Source organism: Cebus imitator, unplaced genomic scaffold (assembly GCF_001604975.1).
Source record: "Cebus imitator isolate Cc_AM_T3 unplaced genomic scaffold, Cebus_imitator-1.0 Scaffold334, whole genome shotgun sequence".
Lineage (NCBI taxonomy): Eukaryota > Metazoa > Chordata > Mammalia > Primates > Cebidae > Cebus > Cebus imitator.
The window spans coordinates 136,075-160,174 of NW_016107649.1; the positions used below are offsets into that span (position 1 = coordinate 136,075).

General features: G+C 39.5%; 1 protein-coding gene across 6 annotated transcripts in view; it reads left to right on the plus strand.

Moving 5' to 3' along the window:
• RUNX2 (RUNX family transcription factor 2) overlaps positions 1-24,100 on the plus strand; it is a 224,224-nt gene that overhangs the window by 71,775 nt on the left and 128,349 nt on the right. The gene's annotated exons all lie outside the window — the stretch shown is intronic.

The following is a 24,100-nucleotide window of genomic DNA, read 5'->3' on the forward strand; positions in this document are numbered from 1 at the left end:
ATCAATTCAGCTGTTAAAACTTGTGCATACTTCACGAAGTTCTCGTGTAAATTTTCAGCTCCATTAATTCACTTACATTCCTCTCTAAATTGTGTATTCTTGTTAACATTTCGTCAAACCTTTTTTCAAATTTCTTAGTTTCTTTGCATTGGGTTAGAACAAGTTCTTTTAATTCACAGAAGTTTTTTATCATCCACCTTTTGAAGCCTGCTTCTGTTAATGGAACACAGTCTTTCTCCATCAGACCTTGTTCCATTGCTGATGAGGAACTGTGATCCCCTGTAGAGGGAGAGGCTTCTGATTTTGGGTATTTTCAGCCTTTTTAGGCTGGTTTCTTCCCTTCTTTATAGATTTATCCATCTGTGGTCTTTATAATTACTGTCTTTATAATTGGGTTTCTGAGTGGACGTCCAACTTGTTGATTCCCAGCGCTAAAATCTGAGCAACCCACTGCGCCAGCCAAAACAGCGGCGTTAAGATTGATGGTGCTTTTCTGACTTTGCACCAAGAACTGCCGCACCAAGGCAGCGGCAAAATTGCCTCTCCGGCCAAAAGAGTCGTGCTGGCAACCCGTGGGGCTTCTCTGCTGGGAATCTCCTGGTGCGTAAGCAAGAAAAATTTGTCTGAAAGTGTGGCGTCCTCTGGTTCCCTGCATTTTCACTGGGAGCTACAATCCCAAGCTGCTAGTGATCAGCCATCTTGGATATCTCTCTGAAAAGATTTCTTAATTGGGTAATTTCTTTAAAATAAAGACGGAGTTTAAACCTGAAGAGATATCACCTAGCGACAAGCAATTATAAAGCTTTAGTATAGAAAACTCTCCTAATAGATACCATAATATGCATCTATCAAAATAAGCATTTTATAAATGGGAATAGATTCCATACTAATCCTCAGATATTACATAAAATCTGAGAATTTTAATCATATAATAATATTTTAGGATAAAAAAATCATTGGAGTATAATTACATATCATATTTACATATCATTAAATTGTTGTATAATTCAATGGCTTTAGTACATTTAGTGAGTTGTGTAACCATCACCATAATCCAATTTTAGAATGTTTGCATCACCTCAAAAGGATTGTTAATACCCATTTCATTTCTGTTCCTGTGCTAGCCCTAGACAACTACTAATTTACTTTCTAGAGTGCAGTGCCATCATTGTAGCTCACTGCAGCCTTGAATTCCTGGACTCGAACTATCCTCCTGCCTCGACCTCCTGAGTAGCTGAGACTACAAGCATGTGCTACCATGCCCAGCTAATTTTTAAATTTACTGTAGAGACAGGGTCTCACTATATTGCTCAGCCTGCTCTCCAATACCTGGGTTTAAGCGATCCTCCTCTCTTGATCTCCCAAAGTGCTGGGATTACAAGTGTAAATCACTGTACCCATCCCACTAATCTTTCTGACTTTGGACATCTCATATAAATAGAATTATATAATATGTGGCTGTTTGTGTCTGGCTTCTTTTTTTTTTTTTTTTTTTTTTTTTTTTTTTGAGACGGAGTTTCGCTCTTGTTACCCAGGCTGGAGTGCAATGGCGCGATCTCGGCTCACTGCATCCTCCGCCTCCTGGGTTCAGGCAATTCTCCTGCCTCAGCCTCCTGAGTAGCTGGGATTACAGGCACGCGCCACCATGCCCAGCTAATTTTTTGTAGTTTTTTTAGTAGAGACAGGGTTTCACCATGTTGACCAGGATGGTCTCGATCTCTTGACCTCGTGATCCACCCGCCTTGGCCTCCCAAAGTGCTGGGATTACAGGCGTGAGCCACCGCGCCCGGCCCATGTGTCTGGCTTCTTTCACTTACCATGGTGTTTTCCACTTTCATCCATTTTGTAACATGTATCAGTATTACATTCCTTTATATCACTGAATGGCAATATCCATTGAACAGATACAGTATATTTTATTTATCCATTCACCAGTTGATGGGCATTTGAATCATTTCCACTTTTCGACTCTTATGAATAATTCTGCTATAAAAAATGCTTATACAGGCTGGGTGCTGTGGCTCACACCTATAATCCCAGCACTTTGGGAACCCAAGGTGGGTGGATCATGAGGTCAGGAGTTCAAGACCAGCCTGAGAAACATGGTGAAACCCTGTCTCTACTAAAAATACAAAAAATTAGCTGGGCATGGTGGCACACGCCTGTAATCCCAGGTACTCAGGAGGCTGAGGCAGGAGAATCACTTGAACTGGGGAGGCAGAGGTTGCAGTGAGCCGAGATAGTGCCATTGCACTCCAGCCTGGGCAACAGAGTGAGACTCCATCTTAAAAATAAATTGCTTACACATATTTTGTCCAAGCTTTTGTGTAGACATATGCAGAGTATATATGTTTTCATTTCTCTTGGATATAAACCTAAGAGTAGAATTTCTGGGTCAAAAGGTTACATTTATATTTAAAACTTTTTTAAAAAAAGATCCAACTGTTTTCCAAAGTAGCAGTTTGGAAATGGTACCATTCACCATTCACACCAATAATATTTGAGAGTTGCTGTGTCATCACATCCTTGCTAACATTTGTTATTGTCAGTCTGATTATAACCATTTCAGTGAGTGTGAAATGGTATCTCATGTTTTAATTTGTATTCCCCTAATGACTAATGATGTGTTATTCATGATACTTATTAGTATTTCAAAAATGGCATATTAGCCATTTTTATACCTTCTTCGGTTAAATGTCTATTCAAATCTTTTGCTAGTCACATATTTTAAGGTACCAAAATTAAAGAATTGCTGATAAATTATTTAGATTGAACTTAATTTTTTATGCAAGAATCATGCATATATACTTAATATAGTTGGTACAATTAATCATCTTTGAACTTATAACATTAAATAAAAACAACTCTATAGAATATCAATATTGATCTACTGAGGTCTTCGAGGCAGGGAGGATTGTATCTCGTTTTAGTGTTCCCTACATGTAACATTGAACCTGGCATTCTGCCTAGAACATTTTGAGTGTTCAGTGGATGGTTTACACTCAGATTTGAAAATCCAGTCTGTGTGAAGTTATTTTCTCCTTAGAACTTTGCCAGGTTTTCCTGGGCTGCCTCTTTGGCTCTGAGACACATGGAGATAGACCTTAGAAGCTAAGGGTGTAAGCTATAGTTTCAGATTGCCTTGGCTTCACTGCTTCCAATGTGCACTTGCAAAAGTTATTTAGCCTGTGTATTAGGCCCCAGGTTCCTCACCTATTAACTGTGCTTGCTGCCTAGAGTTATGGTGGGAGGTAGATGAGATGATCCATGCAGAGCTTTTAGCACAGCGCCTGATCACAAGTGCTCAATAATCATGAGCTATTATCCCTGCAGTTGTTAAGAGTCTGAACAGTGAGACTTCAGCTTTAAGTCTGATTAATGAAGAGTCAGTTTAGCTGCATTTTCTCCCCTCAATTTTCCCTTAAAATATTTTTGTATGTATATACTTTCATTTGAAACCAAGATACATAACAACATTACAAATGTTCAAAAGATATGTGAAGAGTTTAAAGAAATTGCCAAACACATGCAATATGGCACTATTTATTACTAATCCTTAAATTTTAGTAGGTATTACTGGACCACATTCTAGCATCATTCATTCCCTGACTTATGTAGAACATTTTTTTCTGACTCACCATAAATCTTTATCTTGAAGTCAATCTGTCCCTCAAAAGAGCTCCTCTAACCTTCACATTAGTTTGTCATCTAGAGTTCCAACTTAGGGCCTTCCTCCTTGTAACATTAATAGGTATCTTTTATTAAGTGCCACGTGGCATGTGCTCTAATACAACTCATCTCTAATTGTCACAACAATCTAGGAGAGTAGGTATTATTGATCCCATTTTAGACATGAGGACTTTGAGACACAATGTGGATATGTGATTTTCCCAAGTCACATACTTGGTAAATGAAGAGCCTATATTTACTGTAATATCTTTGTGACTCTTGTGGGCTATGCCCTCTTGCAAAAAAGGTGTTTGAAGTTTTTGTTTATAAAAGCAAGATGTAAATAAATTTCTAATTAGGGATAAAAAGTCATTGAGCTACCTGTGACAGTGAGTTTGAGTTGCTGGGACTGAATTTGGGATTATGTGGACAGAAATGATGTTGACAAAAGTTAGTGATATTATTCACATAAGTTTCTCTCCTCTTCTCTCCCCTTTTTCTACTCCCCCCTGTCCCAGGTTGTTTCCTCCTTTCTTCATCTGTATTTGTACTAGTGAATAGTGTCAAGGTAGGAGCAGAAACTGAGCAAGATCAGCATTGGAGGCAGAGAGAATTGCCCACCTCCCCAGGCGGCTTCCTTTTCTCTTCCCCTTTTCCCTTTTTCATCTTCTTGTTTCTCTTCTTTCTCATTTCTATCTCTCCCTGTTTCTTTCTTTCTCTCTCCAAAGAAAGAAAGGAAAAAGAGAGGGAGATAGGGAGGGAAGTGGGGAAAAAGAGAAAGGAAGGGAGGGAGGGAGGAAGGAAGGAAGGAAAGAAGGAAGGAGAGACAGAGGCAGGAAGGGAAATTAGAGAGTTGTGAGGAAGGTGGAGAAAAGAGAGGGGAACCATTGGGAGTGGCTGGGTCTTGTATGACAAGTTCGGGTTTTCTTTCCTGTCTAACTTGTTCTTTCTATTGCCTCTTGTGATAGAACACTTCTAGTTTCAGTAAATGGTAACTGAGAAAAGAAGTGGTAATTTACTTGTCAACTGGTATTTGCCTGTTCCTAAAATATTCTAGATAAATGGGCTTAAATCTCTTTTTGCACCTTGTGCAAAATCTGATGCCTTCCCTAAGCCTTCTCTAAATTCCTGAAAGTTTATAGTCTTGTAATCACCTCTAGTTCTAACTTCCTGACTCCACTAAATTTGGGTTCTCCCCATTGTCTCATATATTCTTTTATTTCAATCTCTCTACATCTATTTACACTTGGAACCCAGCCATTTCCCTAGATTTCTGTTATTAAAAGACACCATATTCATAAAGACTGTCTGTGTGGTGAGCTTTGCCAAAGGTAAAGAGAAATGAAGAGTTACAGTGTAGCAAAACAACTTAAAATTGAATATAATACATTCCTATTTTTAAAATGCCTTCAGCTGTATTAGTGTTTGCATTTTACCATGAAATTCATTATTTTAGAAAGATGAATTGCTGAATAGGTACAGAGGTGGATAGATGTACACATGAATGATAAAGCAAGCATAATAAAATATTAATGTAGAATCTAAATGGTGAGTATATGGGTTTTAGCTATTAAAAACAACTTTCAGCTCTGCTATTTATTGGAAATTTTTCATAATAAGATATTGAGAAAAACAAAAAACAAAACCAAAAAATCCCTTCAGCCTCTCTGTCAAGTTGTTCAGCCATCCATCCTACCTTCTCTCTTAAATTCTGGATTATCTTCCAGAGGGTGAACTCTGGCAAAATGTCTGTTAATTTCTAATGGAACACATTTTATCATTCTTTGTCATCTTCTGCTAACCACAACCTCTTTGCCTTCTCACCCAAGTTCCTTATGATCTCCTCCTATACACAAAGACTTCCTTAAGAATTCTTTAAGAGCCAGAACCATCTTACACATATTTACATACTCTTTAATCCATTTAACCATGCCTCTTTCATAAGAGATACTAAATATACATGTGAGGCTATGTTGTACAGTGGATGGAATTAAGGAGGAGATATGAAGCCAAAGGAAGTTGGTTTGAGTTCTGGCTCTGTCACTACCTGTGACCTTGAACTAGCTGTAGAACTTCTTTGAGTCCATTTCCAAGTCTTGTAATCCAGAAAAGAGGTATGATTTTTAAACAATGCCTACCTCACAGGATTGCCATGAGAATTAAATTGGATAATGTAGGCTTTTAAAACTACAACCAGTAATTGAATGATTGGGTAACAAACGGAGGGCAAAGATTGTTTATATGACTGGACTGTGTGACTGACTGTTGGGGCCCCTGCTTTTCTGCCTGATGAACAACAGGCATGCAAATCCCAGCACATCTTCTAATGTAGATGTTCACCATCTTCCAATGGGCTCCCTTCTCCTACCCCATGAGCAGCCCTAGTGGCAGTCCAGATGGTTCTAGGACTGCTACTTTCTGCAGTGTCCATTTGGCACACAAAAAACTCATGTATCCTTGTCAGCCACACAGTGGTAATGTCGAGATCCAACCTCTCTTTGTCTTCGGCTTTGGGTCTTAGTGTCTTGGGTTCTAGCGTTACTTCTAGGAATAAGAAATGTCCCATTCGACCTCCTGTTATACTGTGAGTAATGGATTAGATAATTCAAGGAAAGTGTTGGTTAATTATGCTCTTAGAGTACTTAATGGTATTTCACTGTGAATATTCATCTACCTCTCCACAAATTTTATTTGCCTATGTATGATTTTGTTTGCCACTTCACTTTCTTAAAAATAATTTAAACATCTCTTTTAACTTATCGGCTTCTTTAGCTGGTGTTAATATAAATGGGAATTTAAACAATTATTCCCTTAGCAACTGGCAAATTTTGCAAATTGTCTCATGCCATTTGTAGTTACAAAAACCATATACCACAAGTTGTATTATGAAAAAACAGTTAATACCAGGATGTCTTCCAAAGCAAGCCATTTGAAACTAACATTAAAACAGAAGAATACAAATGATTTTAAAGAGCCCTGGAATGTTTTCACACAAGTTGTTTAAATACATATTCATTTTATATATTTCTCAACAAATATTTTAGGAATTTTTATAGAGCTTCATATAAAATACCAAAAGATAATAATCAGCTATATAAAGCATTAATAAAATCTTGGCTATGATAATCAACACTTAAATATCAGTTCGGCGTGGTGACTCACACCAGTAATCCCAGCACTTTAGGAGGCTGAGGCAGGAGGATTGCTTGAGGCTGGGAGTTCAAGACCAGCCTGAGCAACGTGGAGAGCCTCTGCCTCTACCAAAAATGAAGCAAAAAAAAATTAGTCAGGCATGGTGGCATGCTCCTGTAGTCCCAGCAACTTGGGAGGCTGAGGCAGGAGGATTGTTTGAGCCTGAGAGGTCAGGGCTAAGTGAGCCACTGATCATGCCACTGCATTCCAGCCTGGGCTGCAGAAGCAAGACTCTGTCTCAACAGCCCCCCCATTCCCCTACCCTGCAAACAAACAAACACACTGAAATATCTGTTTAATAGTTCTTTTTTTGGAAAAGCACAAAAGTAGCTTTAAAAAAATACCTTTACCACATATATAGCAAAACATTTTGGCAGATTTATGCAGTTTAAAAAAGTAATCCATACTCAATGGACATTTTTCTTCGTAAGGTTATAAACACAAGGATATGATTACAACAACTCTATAATAAAAATCCAAGTTCATTACATTAAGTTTGTTATTGACAAAAAAATAGGATTTAAGGATTTCTTTTGTTTATCTTTAGCAGTTGGCAATGGGGTTAAGATCTCTTCTTCCATACTTAATCATTTGGTTTTCCTTTTTTGTGTGTGTGATGGAGTTTCGCTCTTGTTGCCCAGGCTGGAGTGCAATGGCGTGATCTTGGCTCACCACAACCTCCGCCTCCCAGGTTGAAGTGATTCTCCTGCCTCAGCCTCCCGAGTAGCTGGGATTATAGGCATGCGCCACCATGCCTGGCTAATTTTGTATTTTTAGAGACGCGGTTTCTCCATATTGTTCGGGCTGGTCTCGAACTCCCAACCTCAGGTGATCCTCCCACCTTGGCCTCTCAAAGTGCTGGGATTACAGATGTGAGCCACCGCTCCCAGCCTGATTTTCCTTTTCATTAATTTAGATGTGTTTAATCTAGCTGACCAGTGTTGGAGATGTAGTCCATTCAAGGAACTAGAGCACCTCTGCCACTTTTGATCACATCTTCATTTGCTTGTATTCTAACTAGTCTTTACTGAATGTCCACTGTGTGTGAATCATTGTTGAAGGTCCCAGGGGTTCAGTAGTAAACAAAACAGACAAGCTGTCGTGGAGCTGACATTCTAATATATGTGTGACTTGGGGGAAGAGGGAAGACAGAATATAAACAAATAAACAGGTAAATATATATCAAACGGTGAACTATCAGAGAAATGGAGGAAAACAAAGCAAAGGAAGGAGAATAGGGAGCCAGTTTGGGCTGGGTGGTGTGGGGAGAAACGATCACTATCTTACATACCTGATCTGGGGAAACTCACTGAGATGACTTTTAAAAAGGTGTGGGAGTAAACCATGCAGATGCTGTGGAGAAAAATATACTAGGCATAAAAATCTGCACATGCAAAGGACCCACCTTCTTGAAACTCTCTCCTGGTCTAGGATGTCTCCATTCCCCATGGCCCTGCCTCTTCACTACTTCTTCCTCTGTGTCCTTCAATGGTGCTTCTCCTTCTTCTCTCCATTTATTAAAATAGACAGTGTGGAAACAGCTTTCTGCACCTTTCCCTTTAGCAGCCCACTCATTTTTTTTGGTAGTGTTATTGTTGACTGACATGTATTAATCAATTCTTTAGAATATCTATGCAATTGAACAGAATTTACAATTCTCAAGGTGCCTGTCAACAGCGTATTAGCCATCAACAGACAGACCTGGTTATTACTAGGAAATAGACCGGAGGCCAAACCTCACAGTTTACAAAAAAAAAAAAGTTAGATTTTATTTTTGCCAGAGGAAGAGTCTCAACATTCCTGAACCAGAACACCCCATTTTGAAAGATTAGATTTCAATGCTCCCTTCATGAATGTATTTCTAGAAAGGCAGTGATATATCCATAAGGTCGGGTAGGCTAATGAGTTATAACTATAAGAACTGGCAATCTTGGAAAACATTTCAAAAGGTCACCTGATTAGCCCTCTTGCCTCTTGGCAGGTCAATGTTGAAACTTACCTAGGTTCCCGGAAAATTTTTCATTGAGAGGAGTTCCACAGTTTCTCTTCATAGTCTGCTTTGGTAAAAGCATTAGGTCATGTTAATAACCATTTTTGTTCATGTTCTCACCAGTATTTAGAATGTTTTCGTTTTCATCCATGCAGATTCTGCGATGATTTAATAACTTATTAATTCTGCATAAAATCTTATTTGCCCATAGAGGACACTGCATTTTTTCCACCTGTAAGTCAATATCTATAACATTTATTTGAGAATTAAATGTGAACTATCATTCCTCTTATAAAGTTACATATATATGTATTATTTAATACTTAATGACAGACAATGTCATCTCTTCATTTAGACCATCACTACCAAAAGGGCAAAAGTTGAGTTAAACAATTTTGTGCCTTAACAGAGTGCTTCCTGTACACCATAAGAGCTGCAAGAGCTAGCTGTGCACATATCTTTTCAACCTAGTGTTTGGTGACATCATGCTTGTAGCTTAAAAATCAACTATGATGGGTCAGGCATGGTGGCTGACACCTGTAATCCCAGCACTTTGGGAGGCCAAGGCAGGAGGATCACCTGAGGTCAGGAGTTCGAGACAAGCCTGGCCAATATGGCAAAACCCCATCTCTACTAAAAATACAAAAATTAGCTGGGTGTGGTGGTGGGTGCCTGTAATGTCAGCTACTTGGGAGGCTGAGGCAAAAGAATCACTGGAACCCGGAAGGCAGATGTTGTAGTGAGCTAAGACTGCACCACTGTACTCCAGCCTGGTCGACAAGAGTGAAACTCCATCTTAAAAAAAAAAAAAAAAAAAAAATCAACCATGATGAGAATATTTATACCATAGAAATTGGCAAGTGCTACAGATTCACAGAATGGGTTCACATCTATCTTTACTATTTACTAGTTGTGTGACATTTAATGAGATTCCACTCTGAGCCTCTCACTTTCTTCATCAGGAAAATGGGGAAATTAAATTTTCTGTTTCATACAGTTGTTGTCAGGAGAATAAGAGTTTATACATGTAAACCACTCAGAAAAATTGTTGGTACATAGTATATATTCAACAACAGAGAGCTTAATTTTTATTAAGTAATCTCTCTACCTATTTTGCAAATTCTCAACTGCTCCGTAAGCCTTTAGAGGGAGTCTACATATGATCATAATTTATGCAGCATCATTTCCCACCACTCCCCAGTACACATCCTCTGTTGTCTGAACGGCTCCTCTTCACCTACCCCTATTAGGAGGGAATTTATCTGTAGGATAGGAATCCTGTCTGGATTACTACAGTAGAAATTATCATGGGGAGGCTGGGACTAAAGTAGTAAGTGCTGTGTTCTGGCATCCTGACTTCTCAGGTAAACATTGGGCCCATTTTCCATAGAATCAACAGAAGAGTAAGATTATTAGCATTATGTTTAACATTCTTTTTATTGTTGGTGGAGACAGAGCCTCGCTCTGTCACCCAGGCTGGGTTGCAATGTTGCAGTCTTGGCTCACTGCAATCTCTGCCTCCTGAGTTCAAGCGATTCTTGTGCCTCAGCCTCTCGAGTGCTGGTACTACAGGCACACCTGGCTAATTTTTGTATTTTTTGGTAGAGATGGGGTTTCACCATGTTGGCCAAGTTGGTCTCAAACTCTTGGCTTCAAGTGATCCACCCACCTCGGCCTTTTAAAGTACTGGGATTAGCATTACATCTAGATTTATTGCATGTTAAATAGGCTTTCCAGGGCCAGGTAAGAATTTGAGCAGTATTTATATTATTTTATGGGAAAGTGTGTATTTGTTCCCAATCCCCCAAAATACTGGAAATACTGGCATGAATTTTCCCAACCAATCTCCAGCCCAATCCAGTACTAGGAAATGCATGTTCTTTAAGTTATAGACTTTGATATTCTGAACCATAGAGCTTTAAAAATTTGCTTTATTAAATACTGAGTAGTATCAAAATCTTCCCACCTCAGCCTCCCAAGCACCCCAAGACTACAGGCATTTACCTCCACATCTGGCTAATTTTTGTATTTTGTGGGTTTCACCATGTTGCCCAGGCTAGCCTCTAACTGAGCTCAGGTGATCCACCTGACTTCTCAGGTAAAGATTAGGCATGCTCCCAAACTGCTAGGATGCAGGCATGAGCCACTATGACCAGCCTCAGATATATGTAATGCAGGGTAAATATCATATTGATTTGAGACATCTCCATCCATTAATAAAAACAAGATACTCCTCAGTCAGAAATTTTACATTGTTTATTTTTATCCCACTCTTCTACTTCCTCCACAAAATAGTTTTTATTGTTGTTTTTGAGATAGGGTCTTCCTCTGTCTACCAGGCTAGAGTACAGTAGTGTGGTCATAGCTCACTGAGGCCTCTCATGTCCTGGGCTTAATAAATTGTCCCATCTCAGCCTCCCCAGTAACTGGTACTACAGGCACATGACACCAAGCCCCACTAATTTTTGTTGATTTTTTGTAGAGATGGGGGGAGGTCTCACTATATTGCCCAGGCTGATCTGGAACTCCTGGACTCAAGCGAGTCTCCTTCCTTCGCCTCCCCAAATGCTGGGATTGTAGGCATGAGCCATTGTGCCCAGCCCAAAATAATATTTTAATGATGTATTTTTTAATGTTTTAGAGTCTCAATTAGTCATGCTTAACTATTTTTTCAGCAGAAAATTAAGTGCATAAATTGAAATTGCAAGTAAGTAGTTAAGCTTCCTAGGTCCATGAATTTATAGCTGTTAAAATACTTCTTCTGGTTGGAGTTATTATAATATTATTACCATGGTATATAATTGCTGAAAGAAGATAACTACATTATACTTTTTAATAAACAATCATTAAACATGAAAGTTAACCTTTTTTTGGAAACACATCTCTTTTTTTTAGTCTTGCTCTGTCTCCAGGCTGGAGTGCAGTGGCACCATTTCGGCTCACTGCAACCTCTGCCTCCCAGGTACAAGCCATTCTCCTGCCTCAGCCTCCTGAGTAGCTGGGACTATAGGAATGCACCACCACGCCTGGCTAATTTTTTGTATTTTAGTAGAAACGGGGTTTCACCATGTTGGCCAGGATGGTATCGATCTCCTGACTTTGTGATCTGCCCGCCTCAGCCTCCCAAAGTGCTGGGATTACAGGCATGAGCCACTGTGCCCAGCCTGGAAACACATCTCTTAAGGAGTTGAATGAAGTGGTGCTTTTAGTGCCTTGATTAATGGAGGCTCTGTATGGAGGCCAGGAGATATTTTATGCCCAAGAGCATATGTATAATAGTAAGGAAAGGTGGCCTACTTTTGCAAAGTAGGAAAAGGGAAATATGAAGGGAGAAAATGGGAACCATGGGCAAGTTCTTAGGCATATCATTTTTAGGAAGGAGTATATATGACTTTGAGGATTTGGGAATCAATTCTCTTAAAACTGTTTGTGTCTGTGGAAAGTTTTCAGGTCGTGCAGGAGTACATGTCCATCTTGTGGAAAACTAGCATGATGCAATGCAGCCTCTAAGAGCACTAAAGCAAGCTATCCTAAAAGCCACTGAATCAAATGTCTTTCAGACTTAAATGAGATGCCTGTGTCATGTGACTTAGTAAATTAATTGAAAACAGAGAGAGATAAGCAAGGGGAGAGGGATGGAGTAGGCTAACCTACACGTAGGATAGTGTCAAGCAAAATGGAAGGATTAGAGTACCCGAGTTCATATACCTTGTCTCTTTGTCGGGTGCATCAACCATCCTCTAATGGTGTGGTTACAAGCCAGAGTCAAGGTTTCAGCAACAGGACTTGGCAGAAGGATGGTGCCTCAAGTGAACATGCTTGCTTTAGTTTAGACCTGGACACAGCTGTAGCTTGCCAATTACACTGATGAACAGCTATGGAGTTTATTGGGCAGAGGATACATGGGCTAGAATGGGTTTTGTAAATGAGGAGTCAATTTAAGACCTTATGAATATTGAGTGCCTGATACATACTTACTGTATGAATATTTAGTACTCTTGGTCCTTCTATCCCTCCCAATTGAAATTAATGATACATATGCTCAACTTTCTTTATGTCTAACACGTCTCACAAATGACTAGCTTTTATATTTAGTTTTATTTATTTCCCTTATTTTCCATAGCAGATTGAATATTCTTAAATAAAACAGCAACTATTCATTGTACCTGGTTGGAACAGTACCACCAAGATTGGAATGAAGACTTGGTCTCTTCCTTTTGAACTCCCTTCCAGGAACAGACAAACAGGACCACATGTAAACTATATTTCTTCTCTGCACATCCTCAAAGAGTAGGTAGACTGAAAATTGGGACGTGCACTGGGAAGCCTTTTGAACTCACTATAAAACCTTCTATTCAGGACAAGTGCAAGACATTGATCTCCTGAGCCCTTAGGATACCCGTATGGGCTAAGGTGGCTGGAGCTCTACTCTTTTGCCTTCAAACAAAGCTTCTCATTTCTTTATTCCAGTATGACATGCAACATATTATCATTTTCTATGTATATCTAGGGTAGATACTTAGGTACAGAATTGCTAATTCATACAGCATATGCAGCTTCAACCTTAATGCCAAACTGTTATTTCAAGACTTTTCCCCTAATTTATAGTCCCAGGAAGATGTAAGAAAGTTTCCATTGAGCCACATCCAAATAAATATTTGATAACTTCAGAAAGAATAATAAAACTTGATAATATGAAAATTTCCTATTTTAAAAGGATAGAAAATTCAGGTCTAAAGAGAATTTATTAGGTTTATTTATTCAGTGACTCATTTTAACAAGCATTTATTGGCACTTATTTCAGTCTAGGCATTATGCTAAACACTGAGGATAAAAGATGACTAAGACTAATCCCTGTTCTCAAGGAACTTACACTCTATATGGAAGGCATATATGTCAACTGAGTATTCAGCTGATGAGTGCAATAGTGGAGGTAAATGCAAATTTCTGTAGCACTGATGAAGGAAAGAGAAAAATGAGTCTGAGTTTGGGGCAAGAGATATTAGGAGATGCACAGGTTGAGGCGTTTCACAAGATATGTTTGTTTTCAAATTTGGGTTTTACTTTTTAAACTCTATACTCACTGCAGTGATAACTTGGGAAGGCCGGGTCACGAAGGGGTTTGTATGTTAGGTGATATGGAACCACTTAAAGAGTTTTAAGCAATGCAACAAAATAATTGAAATTGTATTCCTAAAAGAGAATGCTGATGGCAATGCAGAGGATAGACTGGGATTGAAATGGGCATACATGGAGGCAGGAACACGTTAGAAGTCCATTGTAGTTGAGGTTCAAGATGCTAAAAGCCTGAAATCAAGGCAGTGGCAATGGAGATGGAAAGAAAATAGATAAATGATTTTCAGGAAGTAGCATTAATAGTATCAAATGATAGACTAGAAGTAGAAAATGATAGAAAAACATTAATCTACCGGGATACCTAAGTTTCTGCCTAAGAGGGTATATTCATCCACTCAGTCAACTGATATATATTGATCACATGCTATATGCCAGACCTTATGCTGGCTGTGGGAGCTATCTAGGGTTACCATGTTAACATGACTCCAGGAGACACTATTCACATGGTATATACAGGGAATATAGTAGGGATGGTGTGTCCAGACTTCTTCAATGATGTGGTTCCAGCTTTTCTGTGGACAGGATATAGTTCCTATGGTTAAGGAGCACACAATCCTGTCTACGGTAGTACTACTAACCTATGGTTACTACTGTGTACAGTAGTACTATTCCTATGGTTAAGGAGCACACAATCCTGTGAACGGTAGTACTATTAACCTATGGTTACTATTGTGTACAGTAGTACTATTCCTATGGTTAAGGAGCACACAATCCTGTGAACGGTAGTACTATTAACCTATGGTTACTACTGTGTACAGTAGTGCTATTCCTATGGTTAAGGAGCACACAATCCTGTCTACGGTAGTACTATTAACCTATGGTTACTATTGTGTACAGTAGTACTATTCCTATGGTTAAGGAGCACACAATCCTGTGTACAGTAGTAGTATTAAGGTGGAGAAAAAATAAGGACCGTGCACTGAGCACAGTTTAAATTTTATCAGATAAGCCTTTGGAAAAAGGCACTTATTTTTGTATGAACCAGTACCATCAGCATCAGAGAAACCATAATTAAATTATGAATGACGATATATACTATAGTAAGTTGTTATACCTCAACCAGCTTTCACATTTATAGTTATGGGAGCCCCATAATAATTCCCTTCAGTAAGGATAAACACCAGTGAAGCAAGTTAAAAACAGAATAAATTTAAAAAACTGTATAAAACTACTAAATGCAACCCACATTTCCAGCAATCCTGGAGAACAGTAAGCATTGACCTTAAGATCTGGAACATCTCATTTAGTGTGATTTACTGTAGAATATGTTACCTGAAAATAATAAAAAACAATGTCACTTAATAGCATTTTATATTTATTGATTGTCTATGTACATATAAATCTGGTCTAAAAGTTGAGGTAAAAATCCAAATTAAAACTTGCTAAGGCTGGGCACGATGGCTCATTCCTGTAATCCCAACGGAGGCCAAAGCCAGAGAATTGCTTGAGGCCAGGAATTTGAGACCAGCCTTGGCAACATGCTGAAACTCAGTCTCTACAAAAAATACAAAAAAACAAATTAGCCAGGCATGGTGGCTCTTGCCTGTAGTTCCAGCTACTAGGGAGGCTGAGGTAGGAGGATTAACTGAGACTGAGAGTTTGAGGCTACAGTGAGCTATGATCAGGCCAGTACAGTCCAGTCTGGTGACAGAGAGAGACCCTGTCTCAGAAAATAAAAAGCAAAAAACAAAACCACATAAAAAGACTTGCTAAGATTCTTTTGTACATATGAAAACTAAAGTAAAGGTTTTGATTTTGAGGCGTGTGAAAAATCCCTACTTCAAAAAGTCAAAGAATCAGCATGTCATGGTTAAGACTCAAACCTAGTCATCAAAAACTATAAAAGGAAGTTTCACTTAGGAAACAAAAATAAATATATTTTCTGGACAAAGTTGTGAATTCAGAGAAAATGAACTGTATTAACAAAGGAAAGAATACTGGACAAATAAGCTTTTTTTTAAAAAAAAGTGTTTTCTTACTTTTTTTTCTATTCTGGTACAAGTTTACTTTCATAGTGGTGCTGGTGGGAACTGCCTCTTTTATTATTTTATTTATTTATTTATTTATTTTTCTGAGACAGAGTCTCACTCAGTCATCCAGGCTGTAGTGCAGTGGTGCGATCTCAGCTCACTGCAACCTCCGCCTCCAAGGTTCAAGCGATTCTCCTGCCTCATCTCCCCCAAGTAGCTGGGACTATAGGCGTGTGCCAGCATGCCCAGCTAATTTTTGTATTTTTTTAAGTAGAGCTGGGGTTTCACCATATTGGCCAGGCTGGTCTCAAACTCTTGGCCTCAGGTGATCCTCCTGCCTCGGCCTCCCAAAGAGCTGGGATTACAGGTGTGAGCCACCAGGCCCAGTGGGAGCTGCCTCTTTTAAACTCTTGTAATGATTTGATAATGGAATCTATTTTATTTACTAATGGAGAATCTAATTACTTTAACATCGAAGGCATATTTATGGGAATAAAAGATAATAAGCCCCAAGTGTAACGTGTTTGCAATGTATTTAAATAAAATCAAAGACAGTTCTGAAACAGAAAGAAACAACAAAACAGGCACATCTACTCCTTTAAAACTACATAGTAATAGGCAGATAATCCATATTTTTGTTATTGAAGAGTGGTAACCAGGTAAGCACAGGACATACACAAATAATCACCTTTACATAGTGAAGGTCAAAATTCTGTTATATCTGCTATCGATACTTCAGTTAGGTACAGAAAGTTAAAAGTCACATTTTTTTGTTGCTGTTTTTTTGAGACAGTCTTGCTTTGTTGCCCAGGCTGGAGTGCAGTGCTGTGATCTTTGCTCATTGCAATCTCCTCCTCCCAGGTTCAAGCGCTTCTCCTGCCTCAGCCTCCCAAGTAGCTGTGACCAGAGGTGCACACCACCACACCTGTCTAATTTTTGTATTTTTTAGTAGAGGTGGGGTTTCAACATATTGGCCAGGCTGGTCTCAAACTCCTGACCTTGTGATTCGCCTACCTCGGCCTCCCAAAGTGTCGGGATTACAGGCATGAGCCAACATGGCTGACCTAAAAGATACATTCGTTTGTGGAAGAATATGCAATGATTGCAATTTGTACTTATATTTAGTAACATATTAAAAAAATAAAGATGCTGGTCATGAAACAGGGAGGTCTGAAATCACTGTGTAAGTTCTCAATACCCACAGACCGAGGGCTGGGCCGGGATGGGATGAAATGATGGAGGCCCTAGCTAGCCTTAGGGGCAGAACTTAAGAGGGTCCCAAAAAAACTCCCTTCTATTCAAGGTATGATTTTAATATAATATTCTGAAAAAAGAAATTTAATATCAAGAAATACATGATAAAATATGAAAGTATTAAATAATGAGGGGATCTGCCCCCATACCTGCATGACTCTTCTGCTTCACCTTAATGAGGACTCAAGAGGAGTTAAGAGTTATGCACAGAGAAACTTCTATTCAACTCTGCTGTTTAGGTCAAGGAAGGCAATGGGCTGTAATAGTGAGGAAAAGACCAAGATCGTGGCTTCTAGAAGCAACACGAATATTCTCCCTCTTATAAACGTGCACGAAGGTGGGAATCATGGTACCAAGGCCCCCTTTGGCCTGGCTACAAGCAGCCAAGCCAACTTCATTTCTCCTCTACATTGCAATATTCCTTTCTAGACAGGATGGTCCCTTTAATGTTCCAACACTTTTTTTTCCCCGCTTTGATTTAGCTCAGTATTTTCTAAAAATACTTCAAAGACCTTTACATTCCTTTAGAAGCAATAATTAAATAAGTTTGTAATTGCTGTATTTTAAGTCCTTCTAGTTGAGATTCAAAATGCATGTAGCATATTAAAATCTGGGATAAAATTTGCCATATGAAGTCTGTTTATTTTGTTTAATACAGTGCTTTCCCCATTTTATTTTATCACAGAGTCATAGCACTATACCCAGTCTCTGACTTCAACTACAATAAGGCAGCAGTCATGTAGTCCTGCTCCCTTTCTTTCCTTGGTGGTAGCATTTTGCTTTTCTGATTCTGTAAGGTATCTCTCCACCTTCCCTGACCCTGGCATTTTTTAAAAAATCAGATCTAGTGATAAGGCAGCTCTGGAAATTTTGCACAGGAACTTTGTTTACGTGTATTTTAATTTTAGTATGGACATTGGATTTCATGGAAGATGTCAGGAGGACTCTGGGAAGAAACATTGACCAATTCTAACCTGTGCTTTAAAATATCTGTATCTGTACTCTCTGTCTACATCTTCTTCTCTTTAAAATATATATCCTCTAATTATAGGCTTATAATTAGGTGGAGATAAATCATTTAATAGATGTGATGTGATGTTGGAAATGCTTATCTTAAAAAGACCCCGGTGGAGTGATTCAAAATGGAAATCATATGAATAAGTACGTCTTGTGGATTAGAAAATGGAAATCTTAGCATATCAGTCTGAGTCCAATGAGGACGGAGAAACCATACAGTAATTTGAATAAGAAAATTTTAGCGTTAAGAATTGTTGACTGTAACAGAGGATTGGAGTCACAAGGAAATGGCTAGGAAGAAGTAAAGATAATGCTAAAGAATACAGGAATAACAGCATCCACTACCCTCAGGGCTGAAATACAGCAACCAAGTAAGAGTCCTCCCCTCTTCTCACCCAGGGCTGAGATCCAGACCCTGCACAACCTTGGCTCACTGGTGGCAGAGAAGTTGTGCTAGTAGAGCTTGCTGTAGATCTGCCCTCTAGGGTGCTGGGGAAAGCTGTTCACATGGGGGTGTCTCACCTGAGCCACACTGCTGCAAAAAGCCCAGGAGGGAGGATGCTGGGGGAAACTGCTGGCTACTGGGTGCTTCAGAAACCTGGCACTGGAAAAGCCAGCTTTACTGCAGCAGCTGGGCCTTGGAGAAGATGTGGGTATGTAAGCACTTCAGCAGCCAGAAATTGGGAAATCTGTATGTCCCGCATTGCAGAAACCTGCTGTTTGAGCACAAGGGAACCAGGAAGCAAAACCCTTTCCTACTGCAATATCTTTCTAATGCCCCCACTGACAAAACATGAATGCCAACTGATAAAGGGAATTATTTAATGGGTCCAGATTCATTTTCACAGAGCAGGTAAACAAGGTGAATTTGGAGCTGCGAGACAATAAATTGATAATTGGCACACCTAGGGAAGAAAAATGATCTAGAAGAAAGATTGTGACTAATAGGAATGCGGATGAGAAAAACATCCTGCCAATAACAAAGATAATTCAGAAGAATCATCTAAAGTCAGGAAAGATGAATCACTGCCTTTAGAAATTGATTATGACTAGATGGGAAGAAGAAATTGTTTTCCCTGAGAAAAATCTAATTTACAAAAGCACAGGGAAAAACTGAAGGAAGAGTTTCTGAGTATGAAATCCAGAGTAGCACACCACTTAGAATGGTGACTTAGAACTGGCATTCCCTGGGATTGCAGCTAATAAAACCAAGTTGAACTCTTACTGTTCTATTTTTTTCTGTTCTATTTTTTCCTGTTTTGCTAGTTTGTAATTCAAATTTCTCACACTGTGCAAATGTTGAATTTTTTGGTACTTTACTAGATGAACTGAGAGTATTATGATTTACATTTTTCACTTTGATGGCAGGGTGTAGGGAGGGTACAAATGATTCAGGTCACTGCCCTAATGCCTAAAGTGAAACTTTGGAACCTTGGGCAGTGGGATTAGAATTGGATAGCACCTTCCTTGGTGCCTTAAAGGCAATATGTGAGCAGCCGGGCAAAGAACGGTTGAATTACTACAGGAAATCTTTAATTTTAGGGTGTTCTTAGAAGTTTCATCACAGACCTCTGTAAACTTTTATATATAACGTTCCACTGCTGCTCAAAGATCACTGCTACTGCCATAGCACAATTGCCAACGCCAAAATACCAGAGGGCTGATTTGAGAAAATTAATTTTTTTCCGACTCCTGGGTATTGAATTGGACCCTTTTTAGAAATTACATTAGTCTCTTCAGGTAACTAGGGTGTCATTTAGTAAGTTGATATTTTAGTCAAACGAAATATATGCCTCTTCAGTCAGTACCATGCCTAAAGAGTAGTTAGACAGATGCTCCATGAATGTGGCTCTGAAAGGTCATATGGTAAGTGTCAGACTTTTTATGACAACACTGTACTCTCTTGTAAGTGCCTGAATATGGCCCATGGGAATACTAACTAAAACAACAAAGAAAGGTTTATGATGCTAAGTCTTCCACTACAAACATTTCCTCTCTTGTTACAGCCATGCAAATTATTATAGGTCCATTGACAATGGGGAAAATTTACTGAGCTTAAAACAAATCAGACAGTATTTAATGGTATAAAAAGTAAAATGGAAAAAATATGTCATAAAGCTTTGGGACCACTTAAGTTACTAAGCTATCTGTCTTAAAAGTGTATGTAGGGCTTACGAATATATTGTATACCAGAAAATTCTTTGTAAGCTCATTGAATTTCTTGTGTAATCATGTGCAGCACAGTTGAAATAAACCTACTAAAGCCTTACCTATTTTTATGTTCAGACTACATGACAGTGTCTTCACTCTTCTTCATCTGTGCAGTTCATGTGCTCCCACTATGTTTTAAGGACAATGGAATATGCTTATATACGGAGATGTGTAAGAAAATTATTCTTAAGGAGCCTGTGAAAATGTACTCACTCCTCATTCTTTTCTTTCTGTTTTGGTACCTCCAAAATTATTAAGTGAAATATATTAACCAAATTAATAATTTATGCAGAAAGAAGTAAGTTAAATGTTACATTTTTCACTTTTAGAGAGCTAATCTGAACCTCATGCACCCTGATTCCAGTATCTTTTTAAAATATCTACTCTTCTCTGCTGTCTCACTCCTCCAGGGTCTCTCATCCCTTTCACTTTAGGGCAAGGGTTGGCAAACTTTTCTGTAAAAAGTCAGTAGATATTTTAGGCCTTGTGACTCATATAGTCTGTGTTACAACTATCCAATTCTGCTTTAGGTGAGGCAGCTATAGACAATACATAAATGACTGACCACAGGTATATTCCAATAAAACTATTTGTAGACACTGAAATTTGTATTGCATATCATTTTCATGTATTACAAATATCATTTTAAATTTTCAACTATTTAAAAATGTAAAAAACATCATTGAGAACTGTACAAAAAAATTGTACATAATATAATGACTCCTGATCTAGTGGCAATGCTACCTCTTCAAGGGCTGAGTAACCTTCACTCAATCACTGTCCAAACACAAATTCTGTAAAGATGGTTCTGTATATGAAGTTTTCCCATATGACACACTCAAAGCTTTAGGTATCATCAATATGCCCATAATTTTCCATTGGTTGCCTCACTTTATTAGCTGGTCTATTGAAAACTATTTTAAGATTTTACAGGGACTTTTCTACTTTTCATCATAAAAAGTATATATAAAATAATGTATTGGGGTTAGAGATATAAAATAGTGTTTGGGGGTTAGAACAGGAAACCAGGATAAAAGGAGTATGGGTTCTGTTCCCAGTCAGTTCTTTAATTGGATAAATAACCTGACTGCTTCACATCCCATTTTCTTTGTCTGGAAAGTCAGCATTGTCAGGTGTTGTTACTAAACAGTTACATTAAATGTTAAAGGATATGGTAGGAGGTGGTGGGTGGGATTATGCTTGGATCTTCCAGAGTTGCCACATTTTCAGAAAAAAATGTATACTTTTTAGTGTCATCACATACAATTGAAAAGATGAATATTTCTGAAGAGGAATCAGGTGGGTGAACATTTTGATGTAGAAAATATAAACCCAAGGGGTGACATCAAGCAAACTACAGCACAAAATACACATATGCAAAACCTCATGGTTTTCCTGTGTGCCTACTATTAACAGGACAGGTTTGGTTTAGGGGTCTGTAAAAATGTTTTTTTCCTTTAAGTATAATGCTCAGAGCCAAGACATCATCAGTTCCAGGCTCAGTCAGTTCCAGCTGAAAGTGTGAATGTTCAGCAAAAGGATGTTTTTGAAAGGAGACTGAAAATCCACTGTGCCAGATACCTGAAACGTTGTTAGGGTATTCAGTGGAAAATTTCATTTCCACATTATAAATAACTGTAGGATATTTTAAGAGATCCAAGACTAGTAACTTCCAAGAGCTGCTTATATTAGTTCCACTGAAATGTGAAATGGAGGAAGGATACTGAGAAAGGCTATAAAGCTGAGTTACTGGATATGATTAATTAAAATAAATAATCTCACTATTGATTAAATTGCCCTTAAAATCTCCAACCACTGAGGCCTGCATAGTTTGCTATCCACCAAATAAAACGAAGGACAAAACAGCAATGGAGAAAAAGGAGGAAAAGTCCCCAAGGTGACTTCTTAAATTCAATTCTAGAATTTTTTATTTGGAAATCCCCTCTGGTGTTTATATTTGAAATATTGTTTCTTACTGTCTTCAAAGTTCCAGGAGTTCTCTGTTCTATGGACTTCCTGGGAGGAGGAGAATCCCAGAGAAGGTGGCATATCATATCACCCACCATGGCAGTTATGGAATTTTGATCTCAATTTTACCACAGAAATAATCAATTCCCATAACTGCTTCCTTCCTTTGCAGCCCCCACAGATTTAAAAACAAAAAGGGAATCGGAGATCTCTGTTAGACAGTGGCACAACATGCCCAAAGTAAAACTGGCTCCCTAAAAAGCAAAAAAAAAAGGCAGAAAAAAAAGCCATGAGTGTATGAGTGTGTGTATTTATGTGTGTCTGCGTGTGGACGTGCAAGAGTATGTGTCTGAGTGCCTGCGAGTGGATGTGTAAGGTAGGACAGCAATAAACAGCAATAAATACAGTTTCTCCTCTCTGTCTCCCTTCGGCCGCCTGTCGGACTCTAGAGACCTGTGCACGCAGGGAACGCGGCGGTGCCCGAGGTTAGAGCTCTCCCCTGTGACTGAAAAGATAATTAAAAATCGCACGCACAGGAGCCACCTCAGCTCCTGGCTGCGCTTCCAGTTGGTGGGGTCTGGCTAAATAGGTTCTCGCACCCTGGCGGTGCCTGGGCTTCGAGGCCAGTAGGCCGGGCGCGAAGAGTAGGTTGGGTACCAGGTGCCATAGCGGGTGGCGCAGAATCGCTTCTCGGAGTCACCGAAGGTGGCAGTGACAGGAGGCCGTGGGGGCGGGAGGGGCGCGGCGCAGGGCTCGTGTCTGTGGAGGGATTTGGGGAAGAGGCTGGAACATGGAGAGAAACGTGGGAAAGGAAAAGACCGACGAGGGAGGCGTGGAGCAGTGCGTGGAGGAAGGGCAGGTAAAAATAAAGCCCCAAATAGGAAGGACAGAGTAGTATCCCCTGAACTCTATCCTAACCCCCGAGAGAGCGCACACCTGGCTACCCTGCACCCCGACCTCTGCTCCCGCGGTCTGGTTGCCCCTCAGTCCCCTGCGCATCCCTTCAGAGGGGCGATCCTGGTCACCGAGTCACGCATCCACAGCCCTCCAAGCTCATCTTGTACTCGAAAGGGCTCCAGAGTCCGCGACTGGCACCAGGCCCCCATCTTCCGTGACCCTCATGCTCTCTGAGCACTTCCAGGCCGCTTCTAGGGCGCAGACCCAGGCGTGGGCTCAGCGAGTGGGAGCAAAGCTTTAAAACCAGACGGGGAGGGTCGTGGCAGGTCACTGCAAGGGTGAGGGAGGCGTTTGCACTGAGCAATAAAAACACCAAGCAATGGGTATGTGAATTGCCTTCAATAAGATGGGAGGGGATGAGAGATGCCCCAACCATCTTTCTTCTTTAATACTTCTAGGGGGAGGCATTCTAATTCTTAATTTATTTTATAAAATCACTTGTTGCTGTGTCAGCTACTCCACTAGGAATCTTTGAAACTTTGGCAACTGCTGATTCTTTTCGCAAACACGTTTTCAAGCTTTGGAAGGCTTTAACGAGTTCGATAAAAGCAAGAAACGTAGCAGTACACAACGCCTAGGGTAAAACGGCCCTGTGCGCCCTTCTTGGGGTGTAATAGCCTCAAGCGGATTTCCCGGCTTCTGCGGGCGCAGCACATTGTTTTATTTGTTTTGAAGGCTCAGAGTTTGAGGCTGGTCGTAGACACCCACGTGCTCTGACTCTCATCAGCGTAATGAT